The following is an 18,141-nucleotide window of genomic DNA, read 5'->3' as shown; positions in this document are numbered from 1 at the left end:
TATTCTATTTTCTTTATCAAACTATTTTTACCATTATCTTCAATTCAGCTGCTCTGCCTTGAAATTATTACTTTACTTCATCTCCAGATTTCCATGGAAACCAGTTCAAAGCCTTTTCCCCCGTTTGATGATGTGTGGAATTATTTATCCTGATTTCATCAGAAAGAATTTTTTTTTGTTACTAAGATCTACGTCAGCATAACCTTTTACAGAAAGTGAAGGTAAAGAAGAAAAAGGCATATCTTGGCTTTCAATGAGTATAACAGAGCCTTCCAAAGGCACAGGATATTGCCTCAGAGAATGTCAAAGAGCTTTCCAGATATTTATGAATCTTTTAAGTACCTCAGAAATAGATGCCTGCAAGTAGCTGTATTTAGATGTGGGGTGAGGTAGGGTGAGAGGGTGGGTCACAAAAGGTATTCTGCCTCACATCCATCAGCTTTAAGTGGCTACGTGGATGTGACTGGAACAAGAGATAATCATGGGTTCCTGGCGATTGCCAAGGCAATACAGATGTGTGTGAGCACAGGGCTAATCAGACAGATAGCGAAAGTTCCAGCAGGTAGGATTCAGTGTCCAGGAGGGCTCCAAAGCACTCCTTTGAAGTGGGAGTCACCAAGGTGAGCGCCAATCCTTCTGCTGGGGTGGGTGGCTCTGGAGAGAGTAGGCGCACAGTCTGTCCCCCAGGAGATGTCAGAAGCCCGCTGAGACGAAGTGCTGAAGAACTCATGCAGCACTGCCCCTGCCCATCCACGCTGACTTCCTGGCAAAGAACTCCTTAACCATCCCTGGGACCATAGCAGCTACCATCCTCATTCAGAACCCCCCTCAGAAACGAAGTGATAACTGGACAAAAGACTAGAACTCAGAAGAATTCATAAGTGTCTCTTCCAGAAGGCTGCTGCAGTCTCATGCAGAGGATGAAATACGCTGTGTGTTGCAAAATTCAAGCGAGTCTCAATTCCCTCACTTCCACATTCAGCTCACTGGCCACTGAGCCTTCCTCCTCCCACCCCCTCACTCAAACTGGAGGCAGTGGGAAACTTTGATGGAAGCCTTCTGAAACAAGGGATCTTTTGATCTTGCAGGCTGCTAGGTTCAGAATAGTAGGTGGTCACTCAACACCCTGTCTCCCGAGTCGCTAAGTTCAGGCATCCACGTTCTTTTGAATAAAAGACACCCATTCCCACTGCTGTATTCCCAAGTCTGTGCCTTGCGAGCCAAGGGTCTTTAAAATCTGCATGACAAGTGACCCTCTTTAAGCTCAATGCAGGGCACCGCAGGACATCTGGGAAAGCTGTCAGCTGGCCGTGGCGACCTTATTAACAGCTGCTTTGGAGGTGGGAGGAGGTGGTGGTCCTGGAGCAGTCTTCCTTTAAGTGATCGAAATAAGGACCCCCTCTGACCAAGTGCCAAATCCTTTAAGGGCAGATCTGAGTGGAATAAACACAAAACTTGCTCAGAGAAGAATCACAGACGGAAGGTACGGCACCAAGACTGGAGGTGAAAGTAATCAAGTAACTCAAAATGTTTGTTCCCTGCCAATAGCAGATCCACTGACAGTGGCAAAAGGTTTCTGAAAGTGGGGGAGTGGCCAGCAGAATGGCGGCAGGCTTGGATCCTAGGAGTTTAATTCTGTAGATGTACTAAGGAACTGTTGTATAGAAAGGTTGGCCTAACACTGAGGGGAAAGAGCTCCCCCTCAAAGTTCCAGGCTGAGTACGTAAGTCTGGACAAGATGCTATGATTCTGAAACTTTGAGAAAGAGAGACCCCAAGTTTTCCAGAAGTGCTCCACGAGAGAGAAAGAGAAAATCTTGCAACTGCAGACTGTCTGGGAGCCTCAGAGATCTGAAAAAACATGGGTCAATGATCCAAAGATTAAGATGCTGCCGAGGATGCTGACCACTGAAAGAAGCATGTGGCAATCCCAGGGACTTACAGGAATAAGCCCTGCCTGCTTTGGGGATACCTGGATGATAACTTGGGGGTATATGAGATTGAGGGGGCTGCCTGGAATTAGAGCTAGTTTCCAACTTACACATCTGAAACAGGCGCACCCCAGTTGTCATTATTTTGTCTGTCTCTAGACGACTTGTCAGCCCTTTTGACTTTCATCTCCTCTTTGGGATATTAAAAGCTATGGCCTGAAATCCCAGGGGGCATGGATCCAGGCTTCTCCCACTCCTTAGGAGTAGCTATCTCTTTCCTGGGGTAAGATTCTTTCCTCTCTCCCTCCCAAGCCAGCCTCATCAAAGACCTATGGATACAATTCCAGGTGGGTTCCTGATAGGAAAATTTAATGAATACCAGCACTCGCTCTGTCTGTTTGGTCGGCTGTCCATCAACATGTATCGTAAACCATTTTCCATCGGCTCCACAAATGTCTCCAACACCAGAAAAGTGAAAAATAAAATCCTGCAGTATTATGCACATTGTATCCAGGTGGGAAAACTGTGACTAACCCAACTCTTCAGCATTTTCAAAGTGTTTCTGATTGAATAATTTGATGCTGAAATGGCATCCAGGGTACTTAACCCAAAATGGCAATCAGATCCACTCCAATCTGGATTTTTTCTCTTAGGTCAGAGAGGTACTTGAGGGAGAAGAACCTAGCAGTTTCAAACACCCTCGACTCACTTTCTTGATGGGTGGCATACAGAAACTTCTGCATTTCCGGTAGTACATCGTAAGCTCTTTTTGGAATTAATTCGTCTCAGACTCATGAGAAATAGTTGTGTTGCTCTAACTAAAAGAGCACTGAATTTTTTAAAATTAATTTTCAGGGCCCTAGGAATTTGAAATTGTATTTCGGAAGAGAGAGTTGGGCTATAATACTCATTGTCTACGTATCTTTTATTTGGCACTTAGCATGGGGTGCCTGTAGTGTTGTTTCTATTTTACTGTTTATCCATCTCTCCAACTAGCTCTTAAGAGGGCGCTCCAAAAAATATTTGTTGAACAAATAAATGAAAAAGCTGCATTTCGGCTCAGTGGAAAAGGAGTGCCAACTGTATCAATGTCTGGCACCGGTGGGAGAGAAGGAAGTGGTGACACACATGTCCCATATTTTCCACGCCTAAGGAAGAACGGTCTGGGAAAACTGGATTCCAGTTACTGATGGTTGATCATCACGTGGATCACAAAGAGGTGAGCTTAGAAAGGACTTGCTCGGATGGTTGGCTAGCGGCGCGAATAACAACAGAAAGTCTGTTGCATTTGTATGGCTTTTAGTGTTTTCCCAGTGTGTGTTCTTGTAAGTGGTAACAGAGATGAAACCCAAGCTATTGCTAAGGGTTTACTTCAAGTCTCTCTGGGGAAACGGTAGCTACTCTTTGCTCCCTAGAAATGACCTTTGGCTTCTTAGAGCTCCCAGGATAAGGAAATGTGCTTTACAAATATAGAGTCTAGCAGGCATAGAAGCTCATCTATGTCCTTCCCAAAAGGTGCTTGAGTGCCCTCTACAACATATCAACCCACCGAGTGGTTGTCTTGTGAAGCCTTTTAAATCATGATTGCTTCCCCATGAAAGCCTGCTTTTCTATTTTCTAAGAGGCTCACGTTGCTGAAGTATTTTTGCCCTTGTCCTGTTACTGAGCAAGACAGCTCTTCAAATATTGATTTCCTTTAATTAGAGCTGGTGAGGATTCTTCATTTCATTTTTCTGTCTTGCTAGGTTATGTCCTGAGTGGTTTTCTTTCTTGGTTCCAAACTTTTTCATTTTCTTCTACCCGAAGTGTCTAAAGTCGAGTCCATGTCTCTTTAAGCATCCTCTTCCCATGATCTATGATTTCTATTAACCATCAAGCAAAGAAAGTTCAGTTCACTAAGCTGTGCTTTCCTTTAGCTTCCTCCCCCAGGTTCCCTTTGCTTAACTGTGGGCAATGACTGAGGGTTTTTAGACAAGAGAAAATGCTCATCTTTATTGCTGTGAAGCCCATTGTGGCTACAGTCTCTCAGAAACAACCTCAGGCATTCAAAGCATTTACTCAGGAATCTTGAGTTCTAATCCTGGCTGCCAGGGAGGCATGTGACTTCCTTCTGTCTTAGGATTCTCCTCTCTAAAGCAGAGGCCACTCAGCTGATCAGGTAGACCATTCACACAGAAGCACACAATTACTTTGTAATTGCAGAGCTCCTGGAAAAGGCAGCTGGGACGCTCGCATTATCTTGGCCTCTCCCCTTCCATTAATTTTTCACTCTAACAACTCACCACAGGGGCACTGGGGACTGGAGCAATAAGCTTATTGATTTTGTTGCCCTTTTGCTCTCTTCACCTCTTGGCACATGCTGTTTCTGCCCAGGGAAGGCGGTCACATCCCTGAATGCCTCACTGGCATCAGGAAAGAACATGATCAGTTCCTAAATGATATTATTTTCTCATTTCGGCTGGCTATTCACTTAAGTCTTTACCAAGAGCTTGGATGTTGGCTACAGACTATCAGAGGCCACTGGAACTGTGTCTCACCACTATTGCATTCACATGTAGCCCTGGGTTCCTCCATCAGATAGGGGATTGAGAAGCAAAAAAAAAAAAAAAATCATAGTTCTGGTATTGGATGGTTTAGGGTGATTGAGACCTGAAATATGATGGGAACCTGGACCAGAAGAGTTGTTATGCGGGTGGAAAGAAGGAAACCACGCACGGCATAGCAAAAGGAAATGACTGAACTTGAGAACTGACTCCATCTGGAGAATGAGAATAAAGTCTACATGAGGCTGCTGAGAAGGTTTGGAAGCTGAATGACTGGGAAAACAGAGGTGCCAGTGAAAGAGACAGATTCGTTGAGAGGGGGATCTGGACTAGAGGGGAAGATGATGGATTTGGCCAGGAGCATATCGAGTTGGGGTGTTGATGGACAGTGTCCAGCAGGCAATTAGAGAGATGGCACAGCAGCTCAAGAAGAAAGAGACAGGGTCAGAGGTACAGTCATCGCTCCCAAGTGGGAGTCAAAGCTGTGAGATAAGCCGCAAAGCCTGATGGGACAGCAATCCATTGTGATTAACGAGCGGCCTGTACTGGAACCCGCTTTCTTCCACCCCAGTTTGTGATGATTTACAAGTGGGTTCCAAAGTCTTATAACCCAGGGGCTCAAGGAAAAGAACCTGAGCCAGTTCACTTACTCGTATAGGGTTCAATGCTAAAGTTACTGAGGGAAAGTACAGGCCTCAAGCCTTTTTCGGTCCATAGGCTGCTATGGGTCTGTGCCCATAGGCTGCTTCTCCCCATCCTCTTAGCCCAGCCAGATTGCTTACAGGTCACAAGGCGAGCTGGACACCAAGGGGAGTGGTGGGTGGCAATCACCGTCAACCCATTTCCCAACGACACCTCGCAAAGTACATCCCAGGCTGCTGTCACCTCAGTGTAAGGAGGGCAGCCTGGCAGAGAAGCAAAACTGAGCTTTAGACTTTGGCTTCACTTGCAGCTCATGTCCCTTCCTCTTTGCTCCCTTTTCCCAAGGACTAACCACATATCAGAGACTATACCTCCCATCGATCGTGCTAAAATCCACTCCTATTTTTTGGCATTATTCCCTTCCCTTTTCCTGTTCTCAGCCTTTGCACTGTGCCTTACGAACTGGCATCCTCAGTCACCCTCTCTTAGCATTCCTAATGGTACAAGGATGACACAACTAGTAACATCACGGTTGGGGATGGGGCAGCCTGCCTGGGAGCAAATCAAGGGCTTTGCCCTTGAAGAGCCAAAGTACCTCAGGCTTCCTGAGTTGAGCTGAGTTCAGGAGGGCAATGTTTAAGGACCTGTGGCCATTACCTTTCCCAAATTGAGGCAAGCTTTGGCCTCAAGCTTTCGATCTGTAATCGACCCACCGAATCACCTAACTTCTCTGGGTCTCAGTTTCCTCTTCTGCGAGTCCTACTTCTTAAGGCCACATCAAAGTTTTGAAACTTATAAAACATTAAATAATATATTCACTCAAAAACGTTTACTGTGTGTTTTCTGTGTGCCCTTCATCCTGTTGGGCCCTGGGGATATACTGATGAGTGGGACAAGGTTCCTGCCCTCAGGTGGCCCAAAGGCTGGTGCAGGAGGCAAGCACGTTGACAGATACAAAACAACACCTTGTACCAAATGGGACAAAGCAAGTGTGAAAAGATACTAGGGAAATAAACCAGAGGGCAACCACCTATGCTTAGGGGAATCAGGGAAGGCAAAGGTAAAGCTGAATTACTATGATGAAATTTATGAGTTGTGTTAAAAATCATAAATCAAAAAAAATCAGAAATCAGAAAATGAAACCTGGGTTATGAGAATTTTCAGAAAACAGAACGAATTATGCCTATCCTTAGTTTGAAACACTTATCTGCCAACAGTGGCTCATAGACTTAGACATGAGAATAACCTGGAGAACTTGTAAAACCCAGATAGCTGGGTCCTACCCACAGTCTCTGATTCAGCAGCTCTAGGAAGCGGGCCTGAGAATTTACACTTCTACCAAGTTCCCGGTGATGCTGACGTTGCTGGCCTTTGAGAGCCACTGCCTCATCGCTTCTCCGCCTTTCTGCTAAGATCAAGCGGGGAGAACCACTGCCTCACAAGACGCATGAGACAGCCACACTTAGTGGCCACTGAGGGATCACAGTCTGCCGTATCCATTGCCCCTGCTTTCCAGGCAACACGATTAGAATCTTCTGGATGAAATATTCCCCCCGTACTGCTACTGAGTCAGGAAAAGGCAGACGCCAAGGGCCGCCAACATCCATCTCTGGAGAAGCTCCTGTTTCCTGAGGAAGTGGAAATTACTGCAAACACCACAGAGTGGAGCTCAGAGCAGGTGAGACCAAAATTGGATCCGACAGCATTAATTGAGCTTGAAGTTCTATTTACTGAAAATGATCTGGCATAATTAAAAATTCACAACTGGAGCCTAGTTGGTGAACATTATGCATTAAGGAGTCCCCAGAGGAGGCCAGAAAAGTCTCAGTGAACTTTTAGGAAAGAGGCCAAAGAGGCCAATTGCTGTGGCAGGAATTAGCACACAGAGGGAAAACGAAAAGTCTGTCCATTTCCTTGGAAGTGCGATTCTGACTTTCTACTTCAGAATGACGTGAACCAAGGGCGTCGCTGGGGGCGGGGGCAGGAACTGATCATTTATTCATTTCCTTTTCTGTGGTGAATAATTACTTTGTTTTTACTTTCTACTATGTTCTTATGGGATTCTCAAGAATGTCCACTCTGCCTGCACCTTATATATTAAGTTCTTTGAGGACAAGGGTAAATTGTGTTCCTATCTGTTCATAAAGTTTCTTATGACATCTGTCATATAGAAGGTTTTCAATATCTGTTGACTGCTAAGCATCCTGATAAATGTGGCTTCTGACGTATGTTTTTTGAATTGAACAGACTAACACATATTAAGTTAGAGGTCTGGTAACAGAGTCATGTGCCTTTGGGTTTTTGTTCAAATGACATATCAGACCACACCGTAGGCCTACAAAGGTGATAGCTTATCACAGTGCCATTACTGAGCTCCAATGCCCACTGATATGAAAGTCAAGTAGGATAAAACCAGTGGGAATCAGCAACTTTGGAGACTGGCATTGCCAAACGAACTGAAGGCAACTCTAAAGTTGTAGAAAGAGCATGGGCGCTGGCATCAGGCAGACCTGGGGTCATACCCTATCTTTGTAATAGCTGGATGATCTTGGACAGGTTGGGTGATGGAGGCAGGGTTGGTCCTGCCTAACCAAGGCCTCTGATCTTAACACTGGGGCTTCAGGGCACCAATTCTCTAGCTACACGTTAGTGTCCAAAGCCAGGAGCATTCAAATACATTCTTGTGGCTGAACTCCACATCTTAAGTGCTTTCTAAGGGGGTGAATATATTCAAGATTTAAAAGTGCAGCTGGGGGCTTCCCTGGTGGTGCAGTGGTTAAGAATCCGCCTGCCAATGCAGGGGACATGGGTTCGAGCCCTGGTCCAGGAAGATCCCACATGCCGCGGAGCAACGAAGCCCGTGCGCCACAACTACTGAGCCTGTGCTCTACAGCCTGCAAGCCACGACTACTGAGCCCACGTGCCACAACTACTGAAGCCTGTGCACCTAGAGCCCATGCTCCGCAACAAGAGAAGCCACTGTGATGAGAAGCCTGCACACCACAACAAAGAGTAGCCCCCACTCGCTGCAACTAGAGAAATCCCGCGTGCAGCAACAAAGACCCAACACAGTCAAAAATAAAATAAAATAATAATAAATAAATAAATAAAAATAAAAGTGCAGCTGGCTCCTTAGAAATAAAATAGAAGGGCCATGTCAACAAGGTGTTGAAAATGCTTTCTGGTGTATTTAGGAAAGAAAAGTTCTCTCAACTCTGCTCCAGTATGTCTCTTAACAGCTCTGTGCCTCTAAAGCAAAGGTTTTTAAAGGTTTCTCTTCATTTATATTGAGAGGGACAGTTAAGGCTCAAAAATATTTCCATTTTCAAAGTGCTCAAGCATCACTCATTCAGGGATCACACATTTGTTTGACTACATGTTGTTTCTAAGTAGGGGCTCCTTTGCAAATATTATCTGTTCTATGATGTGTATAGGCAACTTCTAATTTTCTCTTCCGAGTGAAACCCAATAATCAGCTTCTTTCTGTTGTGTTCCAATTTGGAAATCTGAGCATTCTTCTACTGTGTATGTTCATGGGAGATTAAAATACTGAAAATTCATGGAAACAAATCTTGTTCTCTATCACCCATTAATCACTGTTAAATACTAGGCTTTGTATAATTTATAACAATATACTTCTTTCCACGAATATGAGTTTTTAATAACAGTCTAGTCTAACACAGAGCACTTAGCTAAGCCAAAGATTAAGGTTCTTTATTGAATATACCCCACCTCAGGCAATGGAAAGACTCAGAAATATGGAGCTAGAAGGCTCCTTAGAGACAAGAAAGTAGGGTTCAGAGAGGAGAATGGATGGACCCAACGGAGGTATCCAAGCATGGACATTGAGTTAATGATACAACTTGGCTGGCACCTAGCAAACCTGGCCAGAGCCCCTACAGAATACAGAACAAGGCAGGAAGGCTTGGGACCAAAGATGAGGTAACATGAATGAACTGCGGCTCCATTTGCCAACATAAGTAGTACAAGAAGGAGGGGGGGGAAGCCTTTGGGAGGGCGGAGGGTATGTGGAAGGAAATGAGAGGTTCAGTCTTGGGTTATGTTGAGTTTTCTGTGCCTGTGGGACACAAATTGACAACTGGATATGTGGAGGCAAAGCAGCTACATATACCTCAGCTGAAGAATGGTCTCCAGAGACTTGGGAGTCTTCAGCATATTGGTGGCAGTTGAAGATCTTAGAGTAGAAGAGATTATACAGGGAGAGTGTGTAGAATGAGAAAAGAAGAGCCTGGGAGGAAGATTAATGACAAGCTAGAATGGAGAAAGTGGGCTCATGCAAGCCAAAGGAGAAACTGGATCTGGAAGCAGGAATGTTGCAATCAGAAGAGACTCATTTGCTGATTGTAAGACAGTTTTGTGTCTTGGGGTTCCAACTGCTCCATCTTGCTTTCTCCTAGTGCACTTTTCTGATTAGCTGTGGTATTTCATCAGTCATGCTGTCCCTTATAATGCCAAGAGTATTTGATAGAGAATGAGCCTTCTTGATCACATGCAACCTGTTCTCATCAATTCCTGGAAAAGATGATCTGAAGTATGCTGAAGGAAGCATCTTGTGCCAAACAAATCCATAATTATAGGCTTCAGACATATTTTTTTCAGTCTGGCCTTATTTATTGAAACATAGGTCAATAAAACAAGAAACTGTTTTAGTGCCTAATCTAGATGAAGCAACTGTACTAAAGTTTATGCAAATATGACTATAATCTCCCAAAGAAAGAACTAGTCTGCTTTTCATTATTGTTCCTGTTGTTTGCTTCCTCTATTATGTACAAAATCAGAAAGGGGCCTTACTGCTCCCCCCTTGGTTTTGAAACTTCAAGAAAATCTTGGCTCTGGAATAATCAGAATTCAAGTCAGCCACGTGCCAAGACCCAATTGTTTTGCACTTGGGCAGGCCTGGGCTTCCTGAGAGTCCTGATATCATCTCTGTCACCTCTTTGCAAGATAGGTTCTGTGCTTTGAAATAACGGCCCTCTAGTTGTCCCCAGCTACTAAACAATCAACCTCCTATCAACAAGTTCTTTAAACCTGTACGAACTGGGTGTCCATAGATTTCTCTATAGCAAACACTGAAATCACAATGCAAGATCTCCCTGTCTGGGAGCACTTCTTGCCTTAGGGAAAATGGAGAAGTGGAGAGGTAGAAAACTACAGTGATAAAAACATGAAAGGCACAAATGAAGCTTATTACTGCAGAAGTCTAAATGAAGTAAAGAACAAAGTCCTCCTGAAAAATGTCCTCCTTACTGACTGGGAGCAGATCCTACTATCAGAAGATCCTCCCCTCTTCCTTAACTCCCTCAGCCTTTGTGAGGAAATGACTGTCTTCACTCTGTTATTGACGCTGTCCACGAAGGAACGCCGTGAATGTTAAACCATAGTAAGCCACTACCAGATCCCTCTCAATGGGGGATAGATGGGTCAGAACACCCCAGCGACGGGTTGTAAAGAATGATTCTCGGGACTTCCTTGGTGGCACAGTGGTTAAGAATCCGCCTGCCAACGCAGGGGACACGGGTTCGAGTCCTGGTCTGGGAAGATCCCACATGCCACGGAGCAACGAAGCGCGTGCACCACAACTACTGAGCCCACGTGCCACAACTCCTGAAGCCCACGCACCCTAGAGCCCGTGCTCCACAACAAGAGAAGCCACCACAATGAGAAGCCCACCCACCGCATCAAAGAGTAGCCCCCGCTCGCTGCAACTAGAGAAAGACCGCTCGCAGCAACGGAGACCTAATGCAGCCAAAAAATAAATAAATAAATTTATTTTACAAAAAGAAAAAGAATGACTGCCTGTGAGATAGGCAGATAACTTAAGCTCTGAAGGGCTGGAACCTTCATCAGGGTTCAAGAATGGCAGTTAATCATCATGCCCTGGAAGGGGTGGGGGGACCCTGGAAGCAGCACAAAAGATCCAACCAGGGAAAGCAAGAGTTGACACTTAAAGGAAAACAAGGTGGTATTTATCTCAGGGAAACCCAGAATTGGGAGGAAAGGCACCCAGATAGATGCATAAAATGGGTATAATGGCTCAGGGGCAAAAGAAATGTGCTTCCTAAAGACGTTCAATGCTTCTCCTGGGATTCTCAGAATTATGGATTTTGTGACTCCTGTCTACTCAATGCTAATTGTGTTTTCCTTTTGTCTTCTCAGTGTGATTTATTAAGGTTACCTTTGATATTCTCAGCTTATCTGGGGCTTATGGGAGGACCGTTCAGTGTTAAAGTTCCAGAAACTCAAGAGGGAGCTGAAACCCCAGAGGGAAAGTGTGACCCTTACTCTCAAAAAGGTTTGCTGTTTTTTTCTTTGAATTTCCTTCAGGAGCTCTTGCTCTACTCATTTCTGGTAGGCCTGGGTAGGACTGTTGTTTAAATTAAGGGGACATGGCCTTTACCACCTGCTTGCCAGAATGTCAAAACTCAGCCAGACCTTGTCAAGGCACATTGTCCAACTGCCCATGGTTCTAGAGAAAGGTTATCCATGGCCCATGCAAGACCATGAACTCCAGGGAGTCAACAGCTTGCAGGCCTGGGTCCCGACCCATCTAATTTTGGTTTCTGGGCACGGTACAGAATCTTTGTTTTCCTAGACAGCATCTCTTCTGGAACAGACCGTGCCCTTCAACAAACGAGCAGACGGAGCAGAGTCAATTTTTAATTCTGTCAAGTGATGGCCACAAACTGAAAGTCAAGTAGGGCACCAACAGCCGCAATCCTAGCATCAGTAACTGCCACAGGTCAGTGATCCCCGTGCTGAAAGGTTCCGGCTTAAGTGGAACTTTCCTTCTTGGCAGTTTTATACAACTGGCTCCAGAGATAAGAAAAAAACAGGGCGGTGAACGCTGCTCTATGCACTCCCTTCCCACTTTTTCTGATATTTGGAGGCATCTAGAAATTACGGTGAAAGATGTATCAATATATAGGGGAAAAGCATCAAATCTATTGTGGAAATAGGGGCTGTGACTAACGGAAACACAGTTTATTCCAAGGAGCACAAGGTCAGGGATAGTAGCATGGGCCAGGGAGAATGCAGGTTGGTGTTAGACCATCACAGGCTAGGTCAGAGCAATAATTTTTTGTCATTTATAACCTACCACTATCCCAAATTAAAGGTAGCTTATCCTAAGGTACACCTATAATGCGACCCTGGGAAAAAACAAGATCAATAAACATAGTTTTAAAAGGGAGAGAGACTCGTTCTCAAAATCTTAGGCAGCAGGATTACTGAAATTGACGGCTAGAGTTAGCTCTGAGTTTCCTAGCAACGAAGGCCATAAGGGAAACAAGTTGGATAACAGTGTTTTCAACTTGAGATAAAAAGGAAGGGCATCCTTTTGTCAGGAGAGTCAAACTTACTCCTGGTGCTGAGTCTAAGAAGCACAGATTTTTCTGGAAATACAGAAGCATTCTCCATAGGACAGTATCTTATATAGACTTTTTAAAAAGTCGACTTGAGCTACTACCTATAAAATAGATAACTAATAGGGACCTCCTGTATAGCACAGGGAACTCTACTCAGTACTCTGTAATGACCCATATGGGAAAAGAATATAAAAAAGAGTGGATATATGTCTATGTATAACTGATTCACTCTGCTGTACAGCAGAAACTAACACAACATTTTATATCAACTATACTCCAATAAAAATATTTTTAAAGAGTGAAGTTGAGTGCAGTATAATTTCCAGACTATAAAATTCATCCATGTTTAGCAGCTGAGGATATCTTGTTAGAAGGTAAGCTAGTGGCAGCAACCTGCAGGCAGCTAAGATAATGTGGTGTAGGTGCAGCCTTCCTGGTGATCTAAGCGGCTACTGGGGGACAGGGTGGAAAACCTAGAGGCATGCATTTGAACATGGGCCCTAGACCAATGGTTCCCCAAACCACACGCTCATTGGACTGCAGAAAGGATAGATCCCACTGAGTCGTCTTATGTCAGTGGGCTTGGGGCTTTCCATGGCTTTCTTCTCCCAGTTTCCCTTGGACTTCTTTCTAATTCTTTGTTCGGGACCCCTGGGGCACTGCTCTCCTGTCAAACTCTTTTATCATTATCTCCTCCTTCTATTGGCAATTCTCCTTCTATGCCTCCTATCAGTTCCTCAAGGCAGGGCACTGGCTCATCACCTGAATTGCAAATCTAGTGATCTGATGCTCTTTGCAGGCTCGGAGACCACTTTTTTCTTTCTTGCTCATAGCTTACCTAGGAAGAGTAAGGAAATAGATACTTTTCCCCAAGGCATACTCCCGTTTAATCAAAGAAGACACAAAAAGGCACCAGGCCAAACAAAAAGGCTCCCTCTTTCAAGACCTTAACAAATTAAAACCCACATTAATTAATTCTCTGGCCTTTTAATTGTTCCTGGATTAAATACACTGGGGTGATTTTTCATTCCAGCCCAGGTTTTCACAAGCTCAGTAATTCACTTAGGGAATTCTGACATCACATATTTGGCCCTGCTAGTCAATGAAGTCAAAAGGAGTAACTCATTAGGAAGTAAGAGGTATTAATTAGACTTTTGTAAATTTACACTCATGAAAGATGCTAGCTCCATCCAGATTGCTGGAAGGAAAACCAGGCTCAGAGTTACTTGGCAAATAAGTAGTCAAGGTAGGCAGCGTGACAAAGTCTTGAAACAGATCTTTAGCAAGAATCCAGGGCCTATATTATACCCAGTGAATGCTGGTCCTCTTAAAGTTGTCACCTGAAGAGGCTGTATACAGATTCCAAGGATGCTGCCGGCATTCACAACGTTTCTAGGGCTCTTCTCTGGGAACTATCTTCACAGACATTTATGAAATATATGAGAAATATCATTCACGACTGTGTGGTCACACCTCACTTTTGGCCCTAACCATAGAACCCAGCTTGATCATCCAGTTAGTACATCATAATTACCTTCTGATGACATTTGACTGATTCCAGAAACCTAATGCAAGCTCAAAGGACAAAGATGTCTCCTTCAGTGGGCAGAGTCAAGAGAACATGCTACAGCTGTCGAACGTAGTAACCGATGCAGCTACATGGAAAGCTTGATTATATTGAAGAAATCGGCACCCTTTCCATCTATTAATCCTGCTACGTTTGTTAAAAACAAATCTGTTCCATTCTTTTATCCACGGTTGTGCTTTGGCTTCATTCTCCTTTTGATTAGAAATAAATCCTAGTATCAGTAGTCCTGGATACGTTTTTGAGAGTTTTCTTAGTGCGTAAAGATGAAAGGCCCAGGTACCAAGCTGAAATGCCCCCCTTTTTGTAGCTCCTCCCAACATGTGATCTTTCACTGACTTCTCTAATGGAAATAGTTCTGCTGATGCGTAAGGAAATAGATTCGTATGTCAGTGCCTTCAAAGGTCCATTAAACATAACGTTATTTAAAAGCACATTAACTATCCTAACCAGTGTCGGACAACACCAGGGAAGTGCAGGAGTTTGAAGACTAATGCAGAGTTTCAGGATGCTGAATGAGAATGTAAATCACAGCTCTCACTAATTAAAACTTTCGCCCTTTGATTGCTCCTGGATTAAGTTCACTGGGGTAATTTTTCATCCCTGCCTGGGTTGACACAAGCCCAGTAATTCACTTTGGCATTCTGACGTCACTTGCATGGCTCTGGAGTCAAGAAAAGTATCTCATTAGGGAGGGAGAGGTATTAATTAGACTTTTGTAAATAGTGACCGTGAGGGATGCTAGCCCCTGATTTCACCCAGACTGTTGAGAAGAGCACCACGTGGACAGATGGAAAATTGGGGTCCTTGTTCTAAGCCATCACACAAGTCCCTCAATTGATTGGTATGCCTCGGTTCACACAGATGAAACATGGGGTAAAACAAGACAATCTCACTACCTGACTTCACAGACTAATGATGGTGATAAATGGGAGATGTCAGATGACAACAATTTAATTATTTTATAATTAATATGTGCTAATGATTCTGATTTTATACTCGTTATAGCAGTCGAGGACTTACTGTACAAGTTCACAGCTGTCCTCTACTATTGTTTCAACAACAACCCACTTACCACCTGCTACAGGCAAAGCTCGAGTGATCCAAAAATATTATGTGCTCTCGACTCTCAAAGAAATTACTGAGTTGTAATATTAAATTCTAGGACACTCAAATGAGCCCTCTCCCTTGCCCCTTGCAGCTCGGTCATGGTACATTTAGGAGCAATAAAAGAATAATTAGTTCATAATAGTCTGGTTTTGTGCAACCTTTATACACTAATAGAAGTCCTCGCCTGTGCCCACTATATTCAGGCTTTTCCTTTCTCTGCCAGTCTTGGACTTCTTTGCCCAGCTGCCTGGATGCCCTCTATCTACGTGTCAGCTCTCCTTGTGGGTCATCTGGAATAGAAGCTGAGGACAGGTCCCTTGGGGATCTCAGCAGTAGGGGAGGGGAGGAGGGGTTTGGATGAACCCTCCAACTTATTACTTTCTCCACGGACGAAGCAGGATGATGAAAAGGAGAGCCAGGGAGCCAGGGCTCATTTGGATGGATAAGTTCTGCTATGTTTGTAAAGCAAGCCTCATTACCTCATAGCGCTGCTTAGCTTAATGAAGGCCCTTGCTGAATAAACAATCGTACCTAGAGGCAATATGAGCATTCTGGGCCCATGAAGGGCACCCTTTGTTGGGGGAGGGGGAGAATAAATGGCGTGTGATGGCTGAGGGATCAATACTTCTCTGAATGAATTTCATCGTAAGTGACACCCCTTTGGGATAAGGAAGGGCCAACTGGAAATTGTTCAAGGTTATCAACTAAACAACAGCATCTAGAGTATTCAGGTGAAACATTTGAAATGTAAACCGGTGATCATACAAGAAACTACAATGAAAATTGGTTGTAACCTGCCCAGACAGAGGGCACCGATAATTCGACATTTCCGAGAATCCTCGTACAAATTTTCAGTCGAGTAACCAGACCCATCAGAGGATAGCTTTGTTTTGATTACAGAGAAGACTTCTGAAATACAAATTCAAGCTGCTTCTGATGACTTTAGCAGAGTATAAAAGCCAGGGGATGGGGCTGGGGGGAAACCTTTCTCCTAGACTTCACAAGAGTCAAAAAACAAGAGAGCTCTAGAAACCCATGAAAAATGGCAAGATCTCCAAGATAAAATGTAATTGGAAATGTAAGGTCATAATTGCATGAAACTATTGATTAGAAACATAGAAACTAATGGGAAAATTACAAAGTACAGTACTCAAAATAATCTAGTTCAAAGAGGCAGTGATGGAAATGTGAAGCTGAAAGGCCGTTGACCCTCTCAGCTAGGAGAATAATCTCAACTAGGCACAGAATCCATCCTTTTCTCTTAGCTCTAAGCTGCAGCTAATACAGTTGCTTGGGAAAGAGGCAGAAAGCAGAAAACTGCCTTAACTGTATGGGCTTAAATGACAGCTAGTCAATGCAAAATATGTCTTTAAACTGCATGAGAAATGATTCATAGGTTGAATGTCTCAAGGTGTAAAATGTGCCTTCCTGACCTTCCAGGGCCGATCCTCAGCTCCTTCACTTATCTCCTGAGCCTCTGTCCCAAGCCAGGATCAACCCTCCCTCATCCTTAGCGACGAGATCCAGGAAGAAGCTTTAGGTGAGTATTTAAATTCCTGCTTGAATCCCATTATTCAAAAGCGCCCTTGGAAAGCCCAGCTTTGTATGGCATTTTGATGGGAGATGCCACAACAAATAGACGAGTAATAGCCAGAAATCAGTACAAACAACTGCCTGTCCCAACAACCTAAAAACTGTTGCTATTAGAGGTATTAGAATCTACACCTTTTTTTAAGTCAAAGTGCTGACTTAACCATTCAGGCTTAAGCTACAGTTAATCAATACCAAATGTGTCCTCAAATGGCCGGCAGACCCCAGATTGCTTGCTGGTGGTTATATGAAGCAGGTCATTACAAAGGGCAAATGATAAAATTTCCGCTTAATCTCATCTGGGATTATTAGGATATTTAATATTACATTTTAGAAAATTTAAACATCTCACGTACCTCTACAGAATACAATTTATAGTTAGACGGTCAGCACAAGATTCCATTTTTCTAATTTGATTCTAAAAGTATGGTGGTTAATAGTGTAAGTCACTGAATTAAGTTCTATTGAACCAGAGTGTCCCAGGGTCTAAACTCCCCTCTGGTTAAGAGCTGGGGCTCAGAGAAAGTTATTTAACTCTTTCAGATCAGGAAGCTACTTCTATTTAAAGCAGGAGTTGACAAACGTTTTCTGTAAAGGACCAGATAGTAAATATTTTTGGATTTGCAAACTTTGGTGCTGCAACAAAAAAGCAGACACAGGCAACACGTAAACAAATATGTGGCTACATTCCAACAAAACTTTCTTTACAGACTTTGAAATGTGAATTTCATATCATTGTGAAGTGCCACAAAATATTTTTCTTAATTAAAAAAAAACATTTGAAATAAAAACCATACTTAGCTCACAGGCCATGCAAAAACAAAACAAAACAGAAACGAGAAAACCCTGCAATGAACTGGATTGGCTTCGAGGCTGTAATTTGCCGACCTCTGAATATAAAACCCACATCAGCAACTTCCCTAGGACATTAAAAGAGTCTTCAGTTTCCCAAGGTACTAACTTCGAAGTAGAAAGCTCAGAGAGATTTAGGTGCTTTATGTTCAAATAGCAGCAGTTTACCTCAGTGAATGTATGAGTTTGGAGAAAAAGAGACATAATTTTTGTAAGTTCCAATCTCATACAGAGGTTTCTCCTCACCTCTTCCCTTCTCCCTTTCTCAGCCTCTTGCCTTCACCTTCTTTCTTTCTTCCATTTTTTTTTTTTTAGTAACCACAGTTCCTTTTCACCGTGTTTTTAGAACTCAAGAGCAGTATCTGGAAATCCATTATCAGTATTTATTCCTGACCTAGGATCTTCCACTGACGTGTCTCCCAGAACTGCCCACTGGATCTTAAGTCCATTCCAATTCTGTGGTAGTGTTACTCACACACAGAACGTTTTGATGTTTTTATTCAC

General features: G+C 43.6%; 1 protein-coding gene across 2 annotated transcripts in view; it reads right to left on the bottom strand.

Annotated features, from left to right (window-relative positions):
* HS6ST2 (heparan sulfate 6-O-sulfotransferase 2) overlaps positions 1 to 18,141 on the bottom strand; it is a 291,184-nt gene that overhangs the window by 41,683 nt on the left and 231,360 nt on the right. The gene's annotated exons all lie outside the window — the stretch shown is intronic.

This window comes from Delphinus delphis, chromosome X (assembly GCF_949987515.2).
Source record: "Delphinus delphis chromosome X, mDelDel1.2, whole genome shotgun sequence".
In the NCBI taxonomy this organism is placed as follows: domain Eukaryota; kingdom Metazoa; phylum Chordata; class Mammalia; order Artiodactyla; family Delphinidae; genus Delphinus; species Delphinus delphis.
The sequence above is the reverse complement of the archived record's forward strand: the minus strand, read 5'-3'. Positions and strand labels throughout refer to the sequence as shown.